General features: G+C 44.8%; 1 pseudogene; it reads right to left on the reverse strand.

Annotated features, from left to right (window-relative positions):
* Positions 1 to 1,330: 1,330 nt before the first annotated feature.
* The window catches only part of LOC146830944 (uncharacterized), a 43,289-nt pseudogene continuing 20,475 nt past the window's right edge, over positions 1,331 to 24,144 (reverse strand).

Raw genomic sequence — 24,144 nt, forward strand, 5'->3', positions numbered from 1 at the left:
CCCAAAATCCAGTCGGTAAAATACCGATTCGCTAATAGCTCCCGGTATTAAGTTAAAAATACCCAATCCCAATGCATCAACCCAAAAGCAGAAATCGCTATTTAAGGAATCCTTAAATAGCGATTCTTTAAATAGGGATTCCTTAAATACCGATTCCTTAAATAGGGATTCCTTAAATACCGATTCCTTAAATAGCGATTGCATTTAAGGAATCCCAAAGTGAGATTCCTTAAATGCAATGCATCAAAGTTAAAAAATTAGCGATTTCGCTAATAGGGGGAGCAAATTACCATGAAGATGAACTGCATGGTAATTTGCAAAAACTTTGAAAAATGCACTTTTGTGCATTTTTCAAAGTTTCATGTTGCGCACACACATGCCCTTAGAGCATGTGTGTGTGCAACATATGTGCACATATCATTTTCAGGGGTGCTATAGGGTGTCATTTTGACACCCTTGCACCCTTGAAATTGCATGAGCAATTAGCGAGAACCTACTGGTACTCGCTATTTGCTCATGCAATCTCCGATTCATTCCTATGGGCCTGGAGGCCCATAGGAATGATTGGGACGGCATTCCTTAATTGCTACTCGCTATTTGCTAGTAGCAATTAAGGAAAGTTAAGGAATCGCTATTTGAATAGCGATTCCTACATGCATAGCCTTTTGCTATTCCTTATTAGCGAATCCTTATTTTTCGCTAATAAGGAATCGCAAATGCTAATGTTGATGCATATGCCCCTCTGTCATTTACAATGCCAATAGCTCAAACTCTCGTAAATGCGAGACCTATTGCATTGCAAATGCTTGTTTTTGTTGTCAGCGCTTATGTGAATAATCGGAGCGTGCTGCACCCCTGTTCTAGAGCGTGATGTGCTCAGGGGAAAGAGAGATGTGCCTTTATTTTTATCATTCCTTTTTTGATTCCTACGACATTACTAACAAGTCAGACTGCTTGGAAGCTCCTGCTACTATCTTCAGCTGCAACTGCAACGGTGTACCTACCCTGCTGGCAGACATATGCCACTAATCCTTTTTGCTTTGCTGCCTCACACATGCCAAGGTGTGACAAGATTTCCCAATTTCTCCTTCTACACACTGAAGAGACCTCTCTGCATATGGGACACTTCCCTGACTATAGGTGAGTCCGGGAGACTACACAACCTGCGTTCACTGACCTTTGCTATTCAGAAAAGTCTATCACACTGTTGTAAGTGGGAAATGTATTTAACCCTTGTCTCTCCTTTTCTTTTTGTGTTATTGTTTTCTTGAATACTCCCGTGTTGGAAACAAGTACTCCAGGTTCTCGCTCCTTCCCTCTACTGGTCCTGCTAAACGTCTTCCTGGTGGTCCTGAGTCGTCTCTTCTCTCCCAGGGGGTATTAGCAAATATTCTGTTCGCCCTTGGTTGGCTGGAGGTGGCCATACTTTAGGGGAGAATGGGGGCTCTCCCTTCGCTCCCCAGAATATTGGTTCTTCTGCCACGTGGAAAAGAATCCCAACAATCCCCTTCACATTGCCAATTCTGTTGGCTTCCTCTGCAAGTACAACAGAGCATAATAGGATGAGATGCAGGATTTGCTCCAACACCTTCCTGAGCAATATAAACAATGGAGGAGAGGGGGGGGCAGAATTAGTTGAAGATGTGAAAATCATATCTAATGCTACAGTCCAGTGTGCCTTAGATTCAGCAGATACTAGTGCAAGAGAGGTCAACACCAGCATTATTATCAGATGACATGCTTGGCTAAGGGTGTCAGGGTTTAAATCCGATGTCCAGCAATACCTCCTCAATAAACCATTTGATAGAGAACACCTTTTTGGACTACAAGTAGAAGAAATGCTGGAAAAAATTTGAAACAAAATCTCCCGGTGGGCCAGTTTCTTCGAGTTCGAAGGAACTGCTCAAATACTGAAACGTTTGAGGCACAAGCAGAACAACTGGAGACAAAGCTCCTGGAACGTCATTATCCAAAGTGGATGGTGAGAAAAGCCAGAAAAAGCGCAAGAAACAACAATAGGGAGTCACTACTAGAGGATGTCACAAAAGAGGACACCAAGAGACTGGTTTGTGTTACCACGTACACCCCTGTCTCTAACACAGTCCAGAAGATCATCAGAAAGAACTGGCACATCTTAAACAACGTAGGAAAACAATGGGAAGCACCTCTGATTGCCATCAGGCGAAACAAAAGCTTACGTGATGAATTGATACACACCAAGACGATGCCCCTTGAGGTAGAAGAACAACAGACACTATGGAACCAGCCACGGCCAGTGGGCCATTACCCCTGTGGGGGATGCACGTCTTGCAACCTCCGACCAATACAAAGGAGGTAGACATAGGCACCAATAATCCCTGGCAATTACGAGAATTCAGCAACTGCAGCACGGAGAATGTCGTGTACCTCTTAACTTGCCCTTGTGATCTTAAGTATGTGGGCATGACCACCGGGAAAATAAAGGTCCGCATCAATGAACACCGGAGCACCATCAAGTGCAAAAAGACCAATACCAAACTGACACGTCACTTCATTGAGAAAAATCACAAAGACACAGACCTCAAGTGGGTAATCCTGGAGGTCATGAAGAAACTCAAATCTGACCTGACAAAACCCCTACACATCAGGGAGCAACAATGGATCTATCGCCTGCGGTCCTGGGAAAATGGGCTCAATGATGAGATCCCATGGCTGCAAATGGGATGTTAACTATCAACGTATGATACCATGTTCTGTAAAATCCATCAACTTTTAAAATTTCTTTACACCTTTGTACAACCAGCACACTCTGTGTTTCCAGCAATTAGTCTTTGCCACCAAGACCGTTTCTCTGATATGACCAAAAAACCCCAGTCATTCTGCATCTTTGGCTGTCTTAGAACAATAGTAATACTGGTCATTTGACCATTTTCCTTATTTTGAGATCTAGCCATGTTTTTTTCCATCACTTATCAGTCACTGTGCACCACCATCGTGAACTCCATAGCCATCACTCTAGTTGTGGGGTTTGTACTGTGCTAATTTGGACCAGCATGGCCACTGATGTGTTATAACACCCATGTTCTGGTGTATTATCTCCCACATGGATAATTCTTTCGGTACGCTTTTATGCCTATTCTCTTCTTAAAATAATTTCTCCCCATTCCGTTACGTATGTGGATTCTTTAATGCGGAAAGCAGTGCATTAGTGTATTGTTTTACTTAGTATGAAGGATTTTAGACATTTCCAATGTTTTTCACATTTTTCCTACACCTGTTTAAACATCGGCGTCACCGTTGATGGCCTCCGGCACGAGTGCCGCTTTCCGCGATGACGTATACCAGGTGACTGACGCATGTTCTGTGGGTGGCGTCACTCTAACAGCGTCTACCGCATTTAGACGCGTGCGCCCACATACTGGCAGAATTCTGCTTCACTTTAATGCACTGGGCATGCCCGGGCTGCAGCCATTTTTAGATCAGGCATAGTTTCGCTTTAGTAGTCAGCGCGCGTTGGGACACTGGAACTCGCGCACCAGGCAGCACTCAATAGGATGTCGGCTCATTTTCCACCAACTAACCAATTAGCATACACTATATATACCACAGCCTTGGTTCCTTCATTTCACCATCGGGGAGGACCGGGAGCAGTCACCTAGGAGAATCGTGGAAAACCTTTCTTGATGCAGTAAGAGTGTGTTTGGGTGTATGATGGCTGCTTCTCACTTTTGAAGCTTTTCAGTGCGATTGTGATTGAAAGAACATATCACTGTCCCAATGCTTTCATTTACGCCGATTGTGGTTTGCATGTTTTTCTTTACAGGGTTTGACTACAGGGGTTTTCCTCTCCCCTCCTCCCATGGGGCAAGTACTCTTGTTGTATAGGGTAAGATCAGTGAGATTCTATCTCACATCATCATTCCTAATTGTGTGCACGCATAGAGTGTCATGTGTTACACGAGTAGTCACTCACAATTAACTGAACCAGTGCATGTATTGTTTTCAGTGTTAATTTCGTGACCCAGTTATGTTGTTACATTTCCCTTTGTAACTTTTTGTATTTCAGTCTTGAATTTAGAAGCCATTTTCCAAAGTGGAGAGTGGCACAGGTCACACCCGCACAGTGGTATCTTCTAACCACAAGTTGGTAAGAACGGAGCCCCATTTCTGTACTAAGGTCCTGATGAATGCCCTGGACCCACTTGGGCCATTTTGGTAGAAACATGTCGACCGCTTTCACTACGGTTAGGGGACAATTATTTCCCCATATACCATCCACTGATTTTAATATCATATAGTTACCAGTCATATTAAAATCCATAATTTGATAACTATAATGGTTTTTACCTTCACTCACTTTCTCACGGGCTCCGAAAGCTGTCCGTAGCCTTACCGTGCGACCTACACGTACCCGTAGCCGGTCCGTCCTGTAGATGAAGTACGATGCGCATAACTGCCAAAAACGCGACCGACACGTAGGCTGTGATTCGAGCTTCATTCTCCGTCCGAGCCGTAACCCCGAATGCCGAACCGAGTCGCCCGGAAGCAGTATCCATAGCAGTTTCCACCCTGACAAGTACGATGTGTACTTCCTATGCGCCGGACGGGTCGCCATGTACGGAACGTCACAGCATCCGAAAAACAAGCATATCAGCTACGATTCGCGCCACAACTCAATCCACGGCTACGAGACGGACAACAAGCAGCTTGTACGACACAAACACATCATGAATCCCATCGCGCAGGTCATACCAGTACTCTACATCTATGACCGGATCAGGAACCGACGCCGACGGCGCAGATGGTAAGTCAGACACCTACCACACAAACAAACGACACGTACACGCAAAATGGCACACACACAGGAGATCCACATCCTGGCCACTAACAGGCCACCATAGGGGTTGTATGGCCAGCACCACTACCACCCCCACTCATAGGGGACCTGTTGCCCAGCACTACTGCCACCCCCACCCCTAGGGCTTATGTTGCCCATCACCCCTGCCACCCCCACTCATAGGGGACCTGTTGCCCAGCACTACTGCCACCCCCACCCATAGGGGACCTGTTGCCCATCACTACTGTCACCCCCACCCCTAGGGCTTATCTTGCCCATCACCCCTGCTACCCCCACTCATAGGGGACCTGTTGCCCAGCACTACTGCCACCCCCACCCATAGGGGACCTGTTGCCCATCACTACTGTCACCCCCACCCCTAGGGCTTATGTTGACCATCACCCCTGCCACCCCCACCCATAGGGGACCTGTTGCCCATCACTACTGCCACCCCCACCCCTAGGGCTTATGTTGACCATCACCCCTGCCACCCCCACTCATAGGGGACCTGTTGCCCAGCACTACTGCCACCCCCACTCATAGGGGACCTGTTGCCCACCACTACTGCCTCCCCCACCCCTAGGGCTTATGTTTCCCATCACCCCTACCACCCCCACTCACAGGGGACCGGTTGCCCATCACTACTGCCACCCCACCCCTAGGGCTTATGCTGCCGATCACCCCTGCCACCCCCACTCATAGGGGACCTGTTGCCCACCACTACTGCCTCCCCCACCCCTAGGGCTTATGTTTCCCATCACCCCTGCCACCCCAACTCATAGGGGACCTGTTGCCCATCACTACTGCCACCCCCACCCCTAGGGCTTATGTTGCCCATCACCCCTGCCACCCCCACTCAAAGGGGACCTGTTGCCCGGCACTACTGCCACCCCCACCCCTAGGGCTTATGTTGCCCATCACCCCTGCCACCCCCACTCATAGGGGACCTGTTGCCCAGCACTACTGCCACCCCCACCCATAGGGGACCTGTTGCCCATCACTACTGTCACCCCCACCCCTAGGGCTTATCTTGCCCATCACCCCTGCTACCCCCACTCATAGGGGACCTGTTGCCCAGCACTACTGCCACCCCCACCCATAGGGGACCTGTTGCCCATCACTACTGTCACCCCCACCCCTAGGGCTTATGTTGACCATCACCCCTGCCACCCCCACCCATAGGGGACCTGTTGCCCATCACTACTGCCACCCCCACCCCTAGGGCTTATGTTGACCATCACCCCTGCCACCCCCACTCATAGGGGACCTGTTGCCCAGCACTACTGCCACCCCCACTCATAGGGGACCTGTTGCCCACCACTACTGCCTCCCCCACCCCTAGGGCTTATGTTTCCCATCACCCCTACCACCCCCACTCACAGGGGACCGGTTGCCCATCACTACTGCCACCCCACCCCTAGGGCTTATGCTGCCGATCACCCCTGCCACCCCCACTCATAGGGGACCTGTTGCCCACCACTACTGCCTCCCCCACCCCTAGGGCTTATGTTTCCCATCACCCCTGCCACCCCAACTCATAGGGGACCTGTTGCCCATCACTACTGCCACCCCCACCCCTAGGGCTTATGTTGCCCATCACCCCTGCCACCCCCACTCAAAGGGGACCTGTTGCCCGGCACTACTGCCAACCCCACCCCTAGGGCTTATGTTGCCCATCACCCCTGCCACCCCCACTCATAGGGGACCTGTTGCCCATTACTACTGTCAAGTAAAAAAAGTTTTCCCTTTTGGATGAAACCAATATACAGCCCTTATCATTCACAAGTATCATTCACATAAATCACACATTTAACAACAAGGTTGATGATTGGGGCACTTATAAATCAACTACAGCCTCATAAAAATATAAATCAATCTTTAATCAATATTATCAATACATGAATGTGCACTACACATGTAAATATTATCACATTAAAATTCATAAGGGTTCATATACAATCCACAAAGATTTGACAAAGTTAAAAGCATTTCAATTTCAAAAACATAAAAAAATATAAAGAAAAGGAGAATACAAAGAAAGACAATGCACTATGACAGAGGGTGTTTCCGGTCTTGCTGTTACTTTCTTGTCTTGGAACATTGCCGGCTTGTCTCTTAGGTTAAGAGATACATATTGTATGTCTTTCTTAAAAAAGTACTCGATCATTTGTCTCCAGGAATGCTGGTCTGTAGAACCCATACATATGAACGGATACCGCACTTACCATACGTCAGCAATACACACCCTTAGAGGAAGAAACAAAGGGGGTCTATGCACCTATGTGTCTAATAGCTTAAAGGAACTAAAGATATCCTTTTCACCAGTCTCAGCTTTTTATCAAGTTCTATCCATAACGATTGGGCGCAAAATACATATAAACTTGATTAATTTTTACAACAATATTCCAAAAGACCTATGGGCCCCAACCTTAAAAGAATTACACGAGTCCCTAAATGTTATAGACGAAAACGCACCCTTAGATACCTGTGTGATCTGGCTTGGTGATTTTAACTTTTCTTTGTGCCCATATAGCGATCAAAATATATGTGACATGGGGGAGAGGGAAGATTCCTCTTCATCGCATTTCTCTCACACCTCCCGGGGAAACCAACTTAATGATATATTGTTTTCCCTGGATTTAGGCTTTGCAAATGAACTCTGCTCACCACCAGTGCCGTTTAATTCTACTTTCATAGGAAGAGGCTGCAACTCAGTCATTGATTTTCTCTTAGTATCTAAACGATACTCACATCGCATCTGTGCATATGAACGATGCGAGATAGCAATGAGTGACCACTTACCACTCAGTATGTCCTTTACTATCCCGATGGGTAAAAGTATCACTGATTCTATAGTACAGAACCTATATAACTATAGATTAGAACTTGCCACAAAGAAGGGTTACACCCTAAAATGGGACAAAGTGGAACCAGCAATCTTCTTAGGAACCTTAATTCGTTCTAAGGAAGTGGAATTTAATACCTGCCTTACCGAGAATGTAGAATCTTCAAAAGCGATCGATGCTTTCCTTAATATTACCGAGGAAATTAGAAAGCTACTTACAAAATCCTCACATCCTAGGACCAATAGAAATAGGAGATGGTTTGACAGAGAATGCAGTAAGACTCACGCACTCTCAATGACCCAACTTAAGCGAGCCCCTAGGGATAAGGCTGAGGTTAGATCTGCTAGACTAGCCTATCAACAGGCAGTCAAAAAAAGGAAAAAACAAATTAAACAAGATGCTTGGCACACCCTATTGGAAGCATGCTATTCAAAAAACAATACTGCTTTTTGGAAAGCAGTGAATGCCCCCTTCTTTACTGAAAAGGAATCAGCATCCATTGAAATTGCCATCTCGGAAGAGACATGGGTGACCTACTTTCGGGAGCTTTATCAAGAAGACCCCAAGGTAGTTTTAGATGGGGGAAACAATTTAAGATCCCAGGGTGCTTTGCCCTATCCTATTAAAGTAGACTTTTCCTTGGATGAAATCACGACAGCCATTGATAAGAGCCCAGCAGGCAAGGCACCGGGACCGGATGGAATACCGGTGGACATTTTTAAAGCCAACACTAAGCTATGGGCCCCTCTTTTAACCAATGTCCTTAACAGCTTTACAAATTTGGGCTTTCCAAAGACGTGGCAAGAAGCCATTGTGGTGCCCATTTTTAAGAAAGGAGATCGTAATGCACCTAAGTGCTACAGACCGATCTCCTTACTTGACTCTTTCATGAAGATCGCTGGGAGAGCTATCCTCAGTAAATTGCAAACTTGGGCAGACGAAAGTGGCATTCTCTCCCAATTCCAATATGGTTTTAGGGAAGGCTTGGGGACGACGGAGCAAGGTTTGAATTTAGCATTATTGGCAGCCAAATACGTCGAGGCCAAAAATGAGAATTTATTTCTCACATTTGTGGAGTTAAGCTCGGCTTTTGACTGCATTAATCATAATAAATTATGGCAAATTATGCAGGACATGGGAGTAGACCCAAATCTTTTAATATTCATTAGAGAATTATATCGAGATGCAGGTGCCAGGGTTCGTTTTGGGGATCGGGGGGACTGTACTTCCAAATTCCCTATAGGTAAGGGAGTGAGACAAGGCTGTATTTTAGCCCCTTTTTTGTTTAATTTATATATTAACTCAGCCGCATCCCACCTCTTGGAAGACAAACAGGATTATCCAAAAATAGGTAACTCCTATATCCCCATCCTCTTATACGCAGATGATGCTGTTATTATGGCTCGGACCCAAATTGGCCTTCAAAGATCGATTACTAATTTCTCAGATTACATGGGTAATAGAGGTCTAAAGATCAACATAAGCAAAACATTTACTATGTGTTGCACTAAAAAGAATAATCTCTATTGTAACTCCTTTTTGTCCAATACAAAAATTTTGACTGTTAATACCTTCTCCTATTTGGGCATTAATTTTGATAAAAAGGGCACCTGGATAGCAGCAGGGGAATCACGAAAACTAGCTTTTTCTCGAGCCATAGGCGCCGTCAAGCATTTCTCACACAAGGTAGGAGGCCGTCCTGTACCAGTGTTGTTAGATATATATAGATCCAAATGTGTATCGACAGCACTGTATGGTGCAGGAGTTTGGGGGATCGTAAATACTTCGAGGATCCAGACTTGCCAGAATGCCTTTCTCCGCTTTTTATTGGCTGTGCCCACGACTACCTCCTCTTATGTTTGTCACCAAGAACTGGGTATATTATATATCTCGGATCTTATTAAGCTGGAGCCTATTCTGTTGTGGCACAAGGTGTGGTCTGGAACTGCGACAGGCTTGAACAGGGATATAATCAAGGACTGTTTAAGTCTTGATGGGGCCTTAAAGATTCCATGGTTTAACTATCTCAAAACATTTTTTACTGAACTGGGCCACCCAGAATTCTTCGACTCCCCAGAAAATCTAGCGGACCTGTCAAGAAAGAACCTTAAAAAATCTTGCCTGCATTTCTTAATAGAAAAACGCTGGCAAGCAGAGAAATCTAAGAGCACTGTTATGGCCAATCAATTACTTATTCAAAATCAAGGATTACAGCTGTACTTGAATATAGTCCCCAGCTGCTATTCTCGAATGCTCCTGACCCGTTTCAGGTTAAATGTCTTCTTTTGATTAGTCACATTTCCTGATATTAATTGTTGGTCAAAGGACCTCATTCCTTGCCCCTGCGATCAGGTATCTCCCCAATCATCCCTTCACTGTATTCTTTTTTGCAAATATTATTTTACACCAAGGAAAAATTTGCTCCGACCCGTTTTAATAAAACTAGGGCTGAGGCAATGTAGAGTTGCATTAGTCAAATTGCAAATGCTAGACGATGAATTTCTTATCTTTTCTGTGTCCCAATTTCTTAAGGCAGTCTTGAGATTTAGGATCTCCATGAATTAGATCTTTCTGTTTTAATTCTGTATTTTTAAGATATTCGATGTTGTTTTTTTAAAAATGTATTTACTTATGTGTATGCTTTTATGGTTTTGTTTTAAAATCGAATAAAGCTGTTTCTGACTCTGACTCAATGCACTATGTCTTTTGAACAGTTAATTTGAACATTTGTTTACACAGCATCGAGCATAGATTTGAATTCCCTGTCTCTAACAGTATGCTGGCTTCTCCAAATTTAACACCATGTATGAGTGTCGACGCGTTTTGATGGTATTTTGACAATAAGAACCACCTTCTTCAGGACAATACTATTTTCTCCTCAAGTTAAAAAGGCCAACTCTTATATTCACCTATGTCATAAAAAACAAAAAATGAACAACATATTTGACTATGTTCATAAGGTAGTCGCACTTCATGTATCCAACAATTAACATATCTAATTGATAATCCTTTTTTAAAAAAAAATGTTATTCCAAAAATACAGTACACACGTTTTTTTTCGAAATATAAGTGCAACAATCATCCATCACAGCCATAATTTAAATAAAACCATTCATTCCCATTATTTTCCTTCACCATATACTATTTTTATGGGCCTATTCAGCCTCAACACTCACCAGTGCAACTGCACTCAGTTGGAATTTGTTCATATAAATCTTGATATCATGCCCTCAAGACCACGATAATGTTGGTCATATCTGAAATGATAATGGGTATCTATTAATTCTATCTCCACTTCATTGTAGTGGTGAGACTTGTATGTGTATTTATTCGATAGATACCTCGTGGATGAAATCCTCATTATGTAGGTATCAGCCAATCAACATCAATTTGAGGCACTTCTCCAGAGTCTTAATATCTAGATAGAGCTTCCCTCAAGAGAAAAAAAGCGGAAACATTAGAACTTTTGAGCTGCACATATTGTGCCCATCACTACTGCCACCCCCACCCCTAGGGCTTATGTTGCCCATCACCCCTGCCACCCCCACTCATAGGGGACCCGTTGCCCAGCACTACTGCCACCCTCACCCATAGGGGACCTGTTGCCCATCACTACTGCCACCCCCACCCCTAGGGATTATGTTGCCCATCACCCCTGCCACCCCCACTCATAGGGGACCTGTTGCCCATCACTACTGCCACCCCAACCCCTAGGGCTTATGTTGCCCATCACCACTGCCACCCCCACTCATAGGGGACCTGTTGCCCATCACTACTGCCACCCCCACCCATAGGGGACCTGTTGCCCAGCACTACTGCCACCCCCACCCCTAGGGCTTATGTTGCCCATCACCCCTGCCACCCCCACTCATAGGGGACCGGTTGCCCATCACTACTGCCACCCCACCCCTAGGGCTTATGCTGCCCATCGCCCCTGCCACCCCCACTCATAGGGGACCTGTTGCCCAGCACTACTGCCACCCCCACCCATAGGATGGGTGATGCGCCACACATCCATCATACTCCAACATTATGTATGTCAGCAAAATACATCCCCCCTAACATCATGACAACAGTGTGTAGTCTGTGACAAATGCCCACAACAGTGATTATGACTTCGAACATACAATGTAACTAAAAGCACATGTGTGACCAAGAAATGAGTGTGCCCTACACAAGGCAAGCATCACTATAGCACTGTATCAATGTAAAACTAACACCCCCTCACTGTGTGGAACAAAAGTTAAGTGTGGGGTCCAAACTGCAGCAGATGTTGAGCATTGTGGTGATGGGGTCTAAAACCCCCTCATCACAGTGACCAAAAGGTAAGTGTCATCATGGTCAAAGCTGCAAATAACAAACAGCATGTATGATCCCTGCTCCCAACACATTAAACACTTCTGGGGCAAACTAGTGGTTGTGTCCCATACCCACAGAGATGTGGTGAGGCTAACAGTGCAGTGAAAACAAAACATACTCGCGGCCATGTGCAAACAAGCACCACACATGGGGGCTGACAATGCATAGTGTACAATGACACAAGAGCAGAAGTGACCATCACAAAGCATGCACACATCTCGAAAATAGACACACCAATCAAAACAACCTGTGTAGACTGTAGGTGTCAGCTCACAAACTCCCATTCCATGCCAGCAATGGCACTTAACAACCAGGATGAATGTGCACAATGATGTGATATGACTCACAGGGACTGCAGGGAAAATCACAGAAACAGCATCCAGACAATGGCCCACAACAGCAATAACAATGCACTGACAGATGCACAAACACAAACAGGCAACCTCACATTGCACATCTGACACAACTTGTGTGTGTGTGTGTGTGTGTGTGTGTGTGTGTGTGTGTGTGTTCAGTATCTGCAGGCAAATACACAACACATGACGGGGGCTGAACCACGGTGACACAGATGTGGACACAGTGCCATGCAAAAGTTGACCATTATTGGGACACCCTTAGTGGGCAATCAGGCATTGTGAGATGAGAGGGAGCACAACAGACACATGTGACACAAGCTGGAATGAACACCAACTAACACAGCAAGAGACTGACACACAACAGCACTACCCCCAGGGACCAGACATTGGGGTGACACAAGCATGCCTGACACCTCTACTGTGATGACAAAGGTAGATGTCGTACAAACTGGGAAACTCAGACGTGTCCTGTGCCACAAACGTACATCACACCTACACAAACACAAATCACTCAGCATGGCCCGTCATCCATGGACAAACGGGAGCTAGGGGCACATCCATGCAAACATTTATATCAGTCCACCCTCAACACTACACACCCTGAACTACAACAATGTGCATCTGTGAAGCCCACATGGACAGGTGACATTGCACATGCACCCATGACAAACACAGGAATGTTGGGATGAACTAAGGTTCATAGACTCATCACACAAGGACAGTTTACAACCCTGGTGAATGACAGACATACTGCACAGTATGCGGTACATGGCCATGACTTCAGAGCTCATGTAACCTTCCGAATACCTGCCACAGTCCCAGGGCAATGCAGAACCCAAGGAGAACCACAAGGCACACATGCTGACACCTGCAAACATTGCAGCCCTGAACCCGACAAGTGGGAGCAGTCACACACACATACACATGTCTCAATCACTGAAAGGTACCACCTAGGGACAACTACATGATATTGCGAACAAACAAGTGCCTTGGAGAACCCTGACTGTGTCCCATCTGCGTCTGACCACATCATCACCACTCACAACAGACAAATCCCAATGATGAAACACCAATTAACAGTAGTGTGTCATGCACCCACACATCTGGTAGCCCATGGCAAAGTTGTGGGATGAACACATTACCACTCAGCAACCATCAACAACAGGAACATATCAAGGGAACACTGTCTGTGTTTGAAAAGGGATGTGGACACACACGCACATACTCATACAACACACACCATGGGCCCAGGCTATGTCACGGGACAACACACCCGTGACATAGCCTGAGGGGACCCAACTCCTGTGTAAGTCCAGCTGTGCCAAACATAGTCACAGCACGTCCCACTCATGTCAGCAAAACACTTGGTCAGTCAGCCATCAGTTACCACACAATGAAGGCTCTGGTCACAACAGCCTGGGTACGTGAGTCTCCCCTAAGTCATGTGCACATACTCAACACATATGTACAGCAAGTTGCACAGAGGACCCAGTTGCTAATATACCAATGATGCCCACACCTTTAGGTCCAGTGGAGATGCACCCAAAGTCAGGGAAATAGACAAATTGGACAATGGGAAGCACATCATAAGTGCATGGGTGCAAGCCACAGATGTGACCATGCAAATGAAATGTTCACAGAGATATTCTCAAATTGCTAATCATGACACACCCAGTTAGCTGCAAAGGATGACATGGATACCGACCAGAATAGGATACATATCTCATGGACCACATGAAGTACCTCACATCAACACCTCAGTATTCAACATCGGAAACCAAGCATTACATGTGCAAGGGCATGCTAAACATCATCAACCTTAAACGTACAGCTAAATCAAGTTTACAAGGATAAAGAAAAAAGCTTTATTCAGCAGATGAAAATTGAAACGTCCGTTCAAACTGTGGAAATGTGGATTTTCCTGGTCAGTTATGTCCCCTATCTTGGACCCCAACGGTTCTATATGCATGTTACAAGTACATGTATGTTCCCTCCAGTTCCAGTTTCTAAGACGCAAACATATGTGTGTCTACCGTCGACATGTTCTCTGTCAGATCCGCCATCAATGGGCTGGATATTCGATTCCTAAGTATGAAAGGCCACCGACTTTATATGGCTAAGTTACTCCATTTTTACAGTTCAGGCAAGTAGGCCCGATTCTGTCCTCAAAGCCTTTCCCTGCTCTCTGTCTCTGACAGCTTCAGCTTGAGCTCGCATCTGTATCCATGAACTTTGTCCTACTCCCTGTGCAGCTAACGGTGCCTGCCTCGGCCAGTTTTCGCCTGCCTGCCAAGAAGCTGTATTTCACCTTCGAATTATCTATTTTGCTCCTCAGCCGATGCATTCCTGTCTAGTAGTTTAAGTAAACATTCTTCCAGCTACCAAGCAAAGGACTCAGCCTTTCCGTCCTCCTGCAAGTGATTCATAGCCCTGTTGCCATGGAAAGTTTTCTGCCTCTCGCATCTCATATAGACACTTAGGCGTTTGTGCACGCACACAGTCGGTATAGACTAGATTCTGTCCGAGAGTCCTTCCTTGTGGATAACATAGTTCTCTAAACATAGGATGTTAGATATGATTTGGGATTAGGTTGACTTGACCCCCCAGACTTCTTGTCTCCACATGTAGAGCTAAATGTCAAGTCCCCTTCACCCCCTAGTTGCACGTCAATCACACGTCATACTGCTGCGCACGCATCTATGTTAAGTATTATCGTATAGATCCACCTATGTAAGATAACCAGAGCCAATCATGTTTCTTTTTTCCTTATTACGCCTAGTTTCGATTACGTACCTGTTATGTCACTTTTCTTATCAAATGTTACGCCTTCTACATTCGTTTCATTGTAATGTAATTATTATAAAAATGCATGTCTGTCAATAAAGTATTGTACTTCACTTCCTGAACCCTCGTGGTGACGGAACCTGAAGGCCGCGACTCGAGTCGGCCATTTTTGATGGAATAAAGCCCATTTAGAAAACCTCTTATACCACGGATTCTGCCTCTTGTTATTTTGAGCTATTTTACTTTATTTAAAGATTCCGTATGAAATTCAGTCCGGTAAAAAAGATTTTATTTACCACATAATGGCGCCCGAACAGGGACACTTTCTCATCTCACGCGCCGGCGGTGCGTTGCAGGCCCGGTCTCCTGCCACAGCTGGACGGACCATAAACGCGTACCAGCAGGATTTCCTGTAGCTCCCTCCGGTCAAGCGGGGGCGACTGAGGCTGCGATCAACCCAGACGAGGCGGTGAGAAGTGCGAAGTATCCCAACCAGAGCCTAGCTGAGAGAGCAAGATCCGAGGTATACAGAGGCCCACCAGGTTTCTCGAAATCCCGATGTCCAGAGGGTCCGCTGTCCGCAGTCATCGAGTCCTGTCCATTCTCTGAGGCCTTCCGTTTCAAGGAGCTACTCGGTGAGTACCATCGCCGGGGAGGCGTGTTGACGCGCACATAGGTTGTGCCGGTCAAGACGGATTTGGGTACACAAATCCGGTCTGCACTGTTTAGCAGTGTATATGTACTGTTTAGCAGTATATCAAGTATTCCGAAGTATGCAGTTATTGTCAAGAATTCAGCGTGGTGATTAGTTAGGCAGACTGTCATCATTGTCGGTCATTGTTAAATGTTTAATGTTTAATGTTTTTCAGAAATGTCTTGCATATTGTGGTATGAATGATTGTTCATTGTACACTGTTCATTATTGGGGTTTTTTTCCGTATTAAGTAAGTTCAAGAGTAAGTATCAGATCAGTTGTCAATATGCCGCTCTTCTCGAAGTTAAGACAGATTACTACCAGAAAAGGGGTGCTTGAAGAAGCAGTTCCTATTCCTCCTAGGGACACTCCAGGGCATTTTATGTACCATAAGCATGGCTTAGATGCCATATTGTTTCTTGATCTATGGGTAGATTATACCAAGGAATTGCCGGAAAGTCAAAGGTGGCCCGTAGCGGGAACCTGGGATGCAGAATGCATCCTGAAAGTGGAGGAAGAGTTATGGAAAAGAAAGGTCAGACAATCACAGAAAGACGCTGTTGAGTTATGGCGTAAAGAATCTCATAGACGAACAGAAAAAGCACGTAGACAAGAAGAGAGGAGTAAAGAAAGTTCAAATAAAGTTCAGGAAAATCTATTAATTAAGGAAGGTATCCGAGTGAAATCAGAACAAGTAAATAGACAAAGAAATGCCCTTATGAATGGTATGTATCCCCTTCTAGCCGAAGGACTACCTAAGGCTACTCCAGAGATGCCAAAAGACTTGCCACCCCCATTATTTCCAATTAAGGTACATCCAAAGGGGCATCCCAGAACCGCAGAAGATGTTTTTCTTTCCTCATATCTAGACGACGCAGCTCCCGAGTATGCTAACGCCGCACCACATAGACCGTCTGGTGTAGGTGTTCAACGTCGGGATCAGGTATCTGTCCCCGTGCAACAGCAAGTCCCGACACAAGCTTCGGCAAGCACATCTGTTTCCGCATCTGTCTCCACAGTCGACTCTACAGAGGTATCAACACCCATAGTTGCTGTGTCACGTTCAACGAACCCATTCACACCCGACGCCCCAGATGGGGCCACGGGAGGTGCTAGCATTACCTTTACACCACCTAGAATAAATAAACTTGTCTTTCAAGAGTCAGCACATTCACGTACACCTAAATTCGTAAGTGAACGTACGCTTAAGGAACTCCTTGTAAATTGTAGATATGACCCGGTAGTTGGTAAAGAGGACGAAATGGTCCTGGCATCATTACGTATCAGGCGAGCCGCAGAGTATTTAGCAAGGTTACCAGGAATGACTACGCATCTAGATAACATATATCATTTTGTTCAAACAGGACGAGATCCAGGATGTATTAACAGAGCTATGGAATTCCAGAAAGTAGAGATACAAGGGGAACTGTTACGTTTCCTCATAAACTGTGTGATCAGAAATCAAGACCGTCCGGGGGTAGACCCGAATGCAATGCTTATTCTTACAAAATGGAGTCAGAATATATCAGAAGGGAGACACGATAAGCAAAATTGTATAATAGCCATGTGCCGAAAAATCCGTAAAGAAATAGAGCGTATTCATGAAGAGAGATTGGGAACAGACGAGTTCGAGCAAGATGAAGTGTCCGAATCAGGGAATTCCGCAAGACAGTCAGAGACCATAGCCTATGTAGGCAGAGGAGGATCCTGTGATAATGCTAGATGTTTTTCTGATCCCATACACTCAGTATGCCCAAATAATAGCAGAACGTATCCGACGCCTATTATAAATCTGAAGTCTCCTGAACATTCGTTTCAAGCCGCAGATAAAATACTACGAGAACGAAGGGGTTACCACCTCCTCGATTCCATGGATGAGCAAGAATTAGCCAGATCAGCTGTTCACTGGATTGAAAGTCCTGAAAAATATGGTGATGAGACCGTAGCACACACGTTTTTTTAATCTCAGTATAGATGAACAACGTTTAGCTGGAATCTATATGATTCAGCAACTCCTCATATTATATAAGAGCCAACATGCTGACCCTGGTCCTTTACCTGATATATTAACGGAACTACTCACGAACAGATGGAGAGGTTCTAGTAACAAGCTAATTAAAGAGATATTAGTGTCACGTAAGCAGTATGTCCTTTTTGTAAGTCCGGATTCTCTCTCGCTGCCCCGCAGAGAAAGAGCGCCGTACTATATGGATAGACAAAATCCCCTACGAGAAGTGCACCCAATAAAAGGCGAGGACAATGAGTTTCACCGTGTATTTGTTTACACACCCATATCAAAAATGGAATTATTAGAAATGAAAAAAGTAGTACCTAGTCATGACAAAGACCCAGCGGGTTTCCACCGAGAAATTAAAGACATGTTACTGATGGGAGAGTATACCTTTCCTGATATTATGACGATATTAAAGGTGCTTTTGCCTGCTGGCATTTATGAAAAACTGAAAGAAAAAGAGTGGGAAGTGGGTGACCAAAAGATAGACTGGACAGCATTAGCAGAGGAAGAAAGGGGCCGAACTGCAGGTTCAGGGCTCGGGGATAAAGTTAAACTGTTACCAGGTTTACTAGTACAGGTACTGCCACGTTTATTAACTACAAAAAAGGAAGATTGGGGTGCAATCACAGCCTGCAAACAAAAGCAAGATGAAGACACAAGCGATTATTATGCTCGATTTGAAAAATGTTTTGGTATAAATAGTGGTATAAAAGCAAGTAGTGACTCATATCCACATTTATTTGTGACAAAATTAGTGGAAAATGCATTGCCTCCAGTAAAGAATAGAATATTGAAATTCGAGAGTACCTGGCAAAGTAACACTCCGTCGCAAATGCTACAAATGTTACAGTATCATCACAATAGAATTAGGGATGAACAAGAACACGAGCATAGACGCATGAAGGATACAAAAATGAAAATGCTAGTTTCTCAGACAGTACCAGCAGATGGTCACAAAAAGGGTGTGACACATTCTGGTGATTCTGCAGTTCCTGTAAAAGGAACCTGCAATTACTGTAAACAACTAGGCCATTATGTACACGATTGTCCAGTCCTGAAACGTAATATAGCTACAGGTATTGCAAAGGAGAGACCACGATTAGTTAGACAAGATCAGAATGAACAAGGAGCTATGCAGCATGGACAGTCCATGCCAGTTCAACAGCAATCCATGCCAGCCTCACAGCAACCCATACAGTTTGTGCCAGCTGCACCACCGTTGCCTGCTACTGCCACACAAACCACAACACGACAAATGTATCAGACTGCACAGTATGAATACCCTGAGTATCAGCGTTACGCATGAACCAGCCTAGAGAGGGAAGTTGACTTACCGCTTATCGAGATTCCTGTAGATCAAGAAGGACCTTATGTACATAGTGAATTATTAGGTCAAGATAGAAAATTCTTACTCGATACAGGGGCAAGTCGAACAACCATAAAACGTAGTGAAGTTCCAGGGGCACCCCTCTCAGGCTCTCAAAATGTTTCCCTTGGTTTTTCAGGAAAACCTATTGTTAATGAAGTATCACAGCCTCTACCACTTACGATAGGACCTTTGACACGAACTACAGATTTATTGCTGACTAAATCATGCCCAGAAAATCTGTTAGGAATTAAAACTCTGAAAGCACTAGGAGCCATAATATGTTGTTCTCCGGAAGGAGTAAGGTTGTTTTTACGTGATTTTAAAGGTCACTATGTGTCTAGAGACATGGATCCCCGACTACAGACTTTACCAGTACATCTATGGGCACAAGGCCCTACGGATGTTGGCTGCATGAACATTACACCCTATCGAGTCACACTGAAAGCAGGAGTGGTACTACCACGAATGCGACAATACAAGTTACCGCATGATGCTGTAGTGGCTTTGCTGAAAATCATTGATGAGCTGATTGCCCAGGGAGTAGTTGTAGAAACAGACTCCAATGTATGTAATTCACCGATAATTCCGATTCTTAAACGAACTGATCCTACTGCCCCACCAGTGTACCGATTGGTTATTGATTTGCGTGAACTAAACAAGTGCATTGTACCACAATTCCCTGTGGTCCCTGATATATCATCATTGTTGACAGCAATTGATTCCGAAGCGACATTCTTTACTGTAATCGATCTCAAGAATGCCTTTTTCAGCGTCCCAATAGATCCGGAAAGCCAATACTTGTTCGGATTCAGTTTAAATGGGCGCAGCTTTAAATTCTCACGCGCTCCCCAAGGATTCACAGAAAGCCCCAGCATCTACAGCCAAGCACTGAAACGAGAACTTGACAGTATCCACATGCCAGTCAATACTGCACTGCTTCAATATGTCGATGATCTGCTGATCACAGCGAGAAGCGAGCCAGAATGTGAAAAAGCTTCTCTGACAGTTTTACATTTCCTAGCCGACAAGGGGCACAAGGTGTCTCCTTCTAAGCTGCAATTCTGTGTCCAGCGAGTTATTTATCTTGGTCACTCGCTGTCCAAGGAGGGAAGGCAGCTTACACCAGATCGCATCCAGTTAATTGCTAACATGTCAATACCCCAGACACAAAAGGAGGTGCGGGCTTTCATAGGCCTCACTTCATATTGTAGGCAGTGGATCCCTCAGTATGCATTCCTAGCAAAACCACTCATTCAGTTAACCACACAGGAGGCAGCCACATCGACTGTTCTCCCTTGGACTCAGGAACATACACAAGCTTTTGAAAGCCTAAAGGAAGCTTTATGTCAAGCACCTGTTTTAGCAACACCATGTTATAGCAAACATTTTACACTCTTTGTTACAGAACGCGAAGGTACTGCCTTGTCAGTACTCACTCAGGATCAAGCAGGATCACGCAAGCCATGTGCTTATTTTTCCAGTACATTAGATCCCGTAGCTCAGGCTTTGCCTGCATGCCTGAAATCAGTGGCAGCGACAGCTTTAGCAATCAGACAAAGCGATGCCATAGTATTAGGACACCCATTGACAGTACAAGTACCACATGCAGTAGAGGTTCTTGTGAACCGAACACAAACACAACACTTGACCATAGCAAGACTTACCGGTTATGAACTGACATTGTTTCAACCACACATAGAGATCCGACGGTGTAATACATTGAATCCTGCTACACTATTACCTGTAATTGGAACAGACCCACTAGCTCATGATTGTGTTGAAATCATTGAAATAAAGACGAAACCTAGACAAGACTTGACAGACGTTCCATTGTTAGATCCAGACCTGACGTTGTACGTAGATGGATCGTGCATGAGAACAAGTACGGGAGATTTAGTGGCCGCGTATGCAGTCACAACAGACACTGAAGTTATTGAGACAAATTGTATAGATACTTTGTCAGCCCAAGCAGCAGAACTTATTGCTCTAACACAAGCCTGTATTCAAGCCACAAATAAGAAAGTTAATGTATACACTGACTCACGTTATGCATTCGGAGTTGTACACGACTTCGGCGTGCTGTGGCGAGAGAGAGGTTATTTAACCTCCCATGGTGCCCACATTCAGCACGGACCCCTCATTCATGCCTTGTTAGACGCAATACATCTACCCACTGCTATATCGATTATGAAATGTAAAGCACACACGAAGGTTACTGATACCATTTCTCAAGGCAATGATTTAGCTGACAGAACAGCTAAACAGACTGCTCAGAATCGCACATTAGACATGACAAAGCCAATAGTTCAGACACCAACACAGTGTATGACAATTAAGGATCCCGCACTTGACGTAATTGACATACAGACACATGCCACAGCAGAAGAAATAAAGAAGTGGACTGAACTAGGAGGGATCCAGACAGATCAAGGATGGATGACGAAGGAGAAATCTGTATGGTTTCTCCCTGACTCCATGGTTCAAGCCATTATAGCTACAGTTCACAGTCCAGCACATTTAGGAGAGAAGGCTATGCTAGACAGCATTCAGCACATTTGGTTCAACAAACATTTACGAGCAGCAGCTAAACAAAAAGTTCGTACCTGTATGATATGTTGTCAGTTTAATCCAGGAAAGAGTGTTCCCGTAGAGCAGGGTGGATTTCAGCCTCCTGACCATCCTTTTGAAGTCCTCCAGATGGATTATATTCAGATGGAACGTTGTCGAGGATTCAAATATGTTCTCGTAGTTGTTTGCGCTCTCTCCCGTTGGACAGAGGCGTACCCCGTATCAGATTACACTGCCCCGACTACTGCCAAGCAGCTAGTTCGAGAATTCTTCCCACGGTACGGTTTACCACGTGTTGTATATTCAGATAACGGCCAGCCTTTCTCATCCGAATTAATGAAACATGTCTCGCTTTTGTTGGGATATCAGTGGAAATTCCACTGAGTCCGACACCCTGAGGCAGCAGGTCTCGTAGAAAGACATAACCAGACACTGAAAATCAGACTGTCCAAAATATGCAGAGAGAAAGGTGTCGACTGGATAGTAGCATTACCAGTTGCACTCTTTTACATGAGAATGGTAGCACACTCGAGAACAGGGCTATCCCCGTATGAGGTGATCTTCGGTAGACCACCGAATATGTGGGGGACGCCTATACCCCGTAAAATAACTGATGTTGACTGTAATATGCTGACAGATTACCTGGCTTCCTTGATGTCTGCACTACAATCTTCTCGTTCACAGGTAGCTGCAGCCTTTCCCGACAACACTGAGGCGAAACCCCATGACGTTGTTCCGGGTAATCTTGTCTTTGTGAGAAATTTCGACAGGAAAAATCAACTGGAGCCCAGGTGGAAAGCACCCAAGTTGGTCCTGTTGACCACAAGAACAGCCGTGAAGATCGAGGGACGCAAAGGTTGGATTCATTCAAGTCACATAAAAAAATTTCATGGACTACCTTCAGATATAGACACTGTGCCCTGCACTCCCTCACAGACTGATTCAAAACTTCCTTTGGTGGAAAAAACTGAAAGCGAACTTTACAGAGTTAAGTTAAGGCCTAGGACGTCGAGCAATTTGATTGTTTAAGTCCTCTCCAAGGTGAAGCGGTTGAATTGTCTCTGACATGTATCCCCTGGACCTAAGTAGAGGAAATACCGGAAAAATGTTGAAACGACAGGCGTATTGTAAATCACTGCGTAGCCACTGCATAGTGACATTATTAATCTTGTTTTTATTGAGTCTTTTAATAACTATTACAAGTATGTTGTTGCACATATATTACCCTATTTCTAGACATGTTTATAATGTTACTGCTGAACATTCTTTTAGTGACTTACCTCCGCATGAATTGTCTTATAGACTTGCGCTGCGCAACAACACCTTCATTAGTATGTTGCATCATTCCCATCAGACTAGTAATGCCACCAATTGTTGGGTGTGTGGCCGACTCCCTCCCTATCAGAATAACAAAGGAGTTCTGCCTTTCTTTCCACATCCGTTCACACACAATGGCTCCTGTGGAGCATGGTTTAATTTATTAAATTCCATAGACCCAGACACAGCAGTTTATCAACAACATTGGATATGGGGAAATCTGAATCTAGTTTTACTCAAAGTCTGTCACCCTAATAAGGAGGGTCACCCCAGTAGAACAGGAACTGATTTAGAAAATGAAGTGTATAAATTAGGTAATTTTACGCCTAATCTTATGATTTTGAATATCAAAACCGAAGTTGAACTAATTCTGCCCACTATGTCTGTATTTCCAGTTAAGGGTGAATTATGTGTGAGAAAAGTTGGTTCCATACATATGGGCCATAGCCAATGCGTTACTACAGTAGAATATAGTGATCAAGGTAAATCTTCATTTAGAGCTTCTCGCCATTCTTACTTTATATGTGGTCAGACTGCATATATGCGTCTGCCTCTAGATTGGGATGGTACCTGTTACATAGCATTCCTTTTGCCACCTGTTTTCCTAGCTCCCCCTGATTATTATCGAAATGTTCATTTAGTACACAATAGAGAGCGAAGAGATCTCCCAGTTGTCGATTATACTGAGACGGCATGGGACAAGTATGTAGATTTCAATAAGGGTATCTTTCCCTATATAGGTACAATATCAAATAGTAAACTGATACGCAGACTAACCAAGACTCTTGAAGCTGTAGTAAACGAGACTATAGCCGCCCTAGGCAATCTGACAGAGGAACAATCAGTGATGAGAATTGTTGTTCTCCAGAATCGTCTTGTCCTTGACGTCATCCTGGCCGATAGGGGCGGAGCTTGCAGGGTCATCGGATCCAGCTGCTGCATATTCATACCAGAAAATTCGCCATCCGTATATAAAGCCATCACTCGCCTTCATAAGATAGTAAGCCAGATACACCAGAAC

The sequence above is a fragment of the Triturus cristatus genome, chromosome 5_1 (genome assembly GCF_964204655.1).
Source record: "Triturus cristatus chromosome 5_1, aTriCri1.1, whole genome shotgun sequence".
Taxonomy (NCBI): domain Eukaryota; kingdom Metazoa; phylum Chordata; class Amphibia; order Caudata; family Salamandridae; genus Triturus; species Triturus cristatus.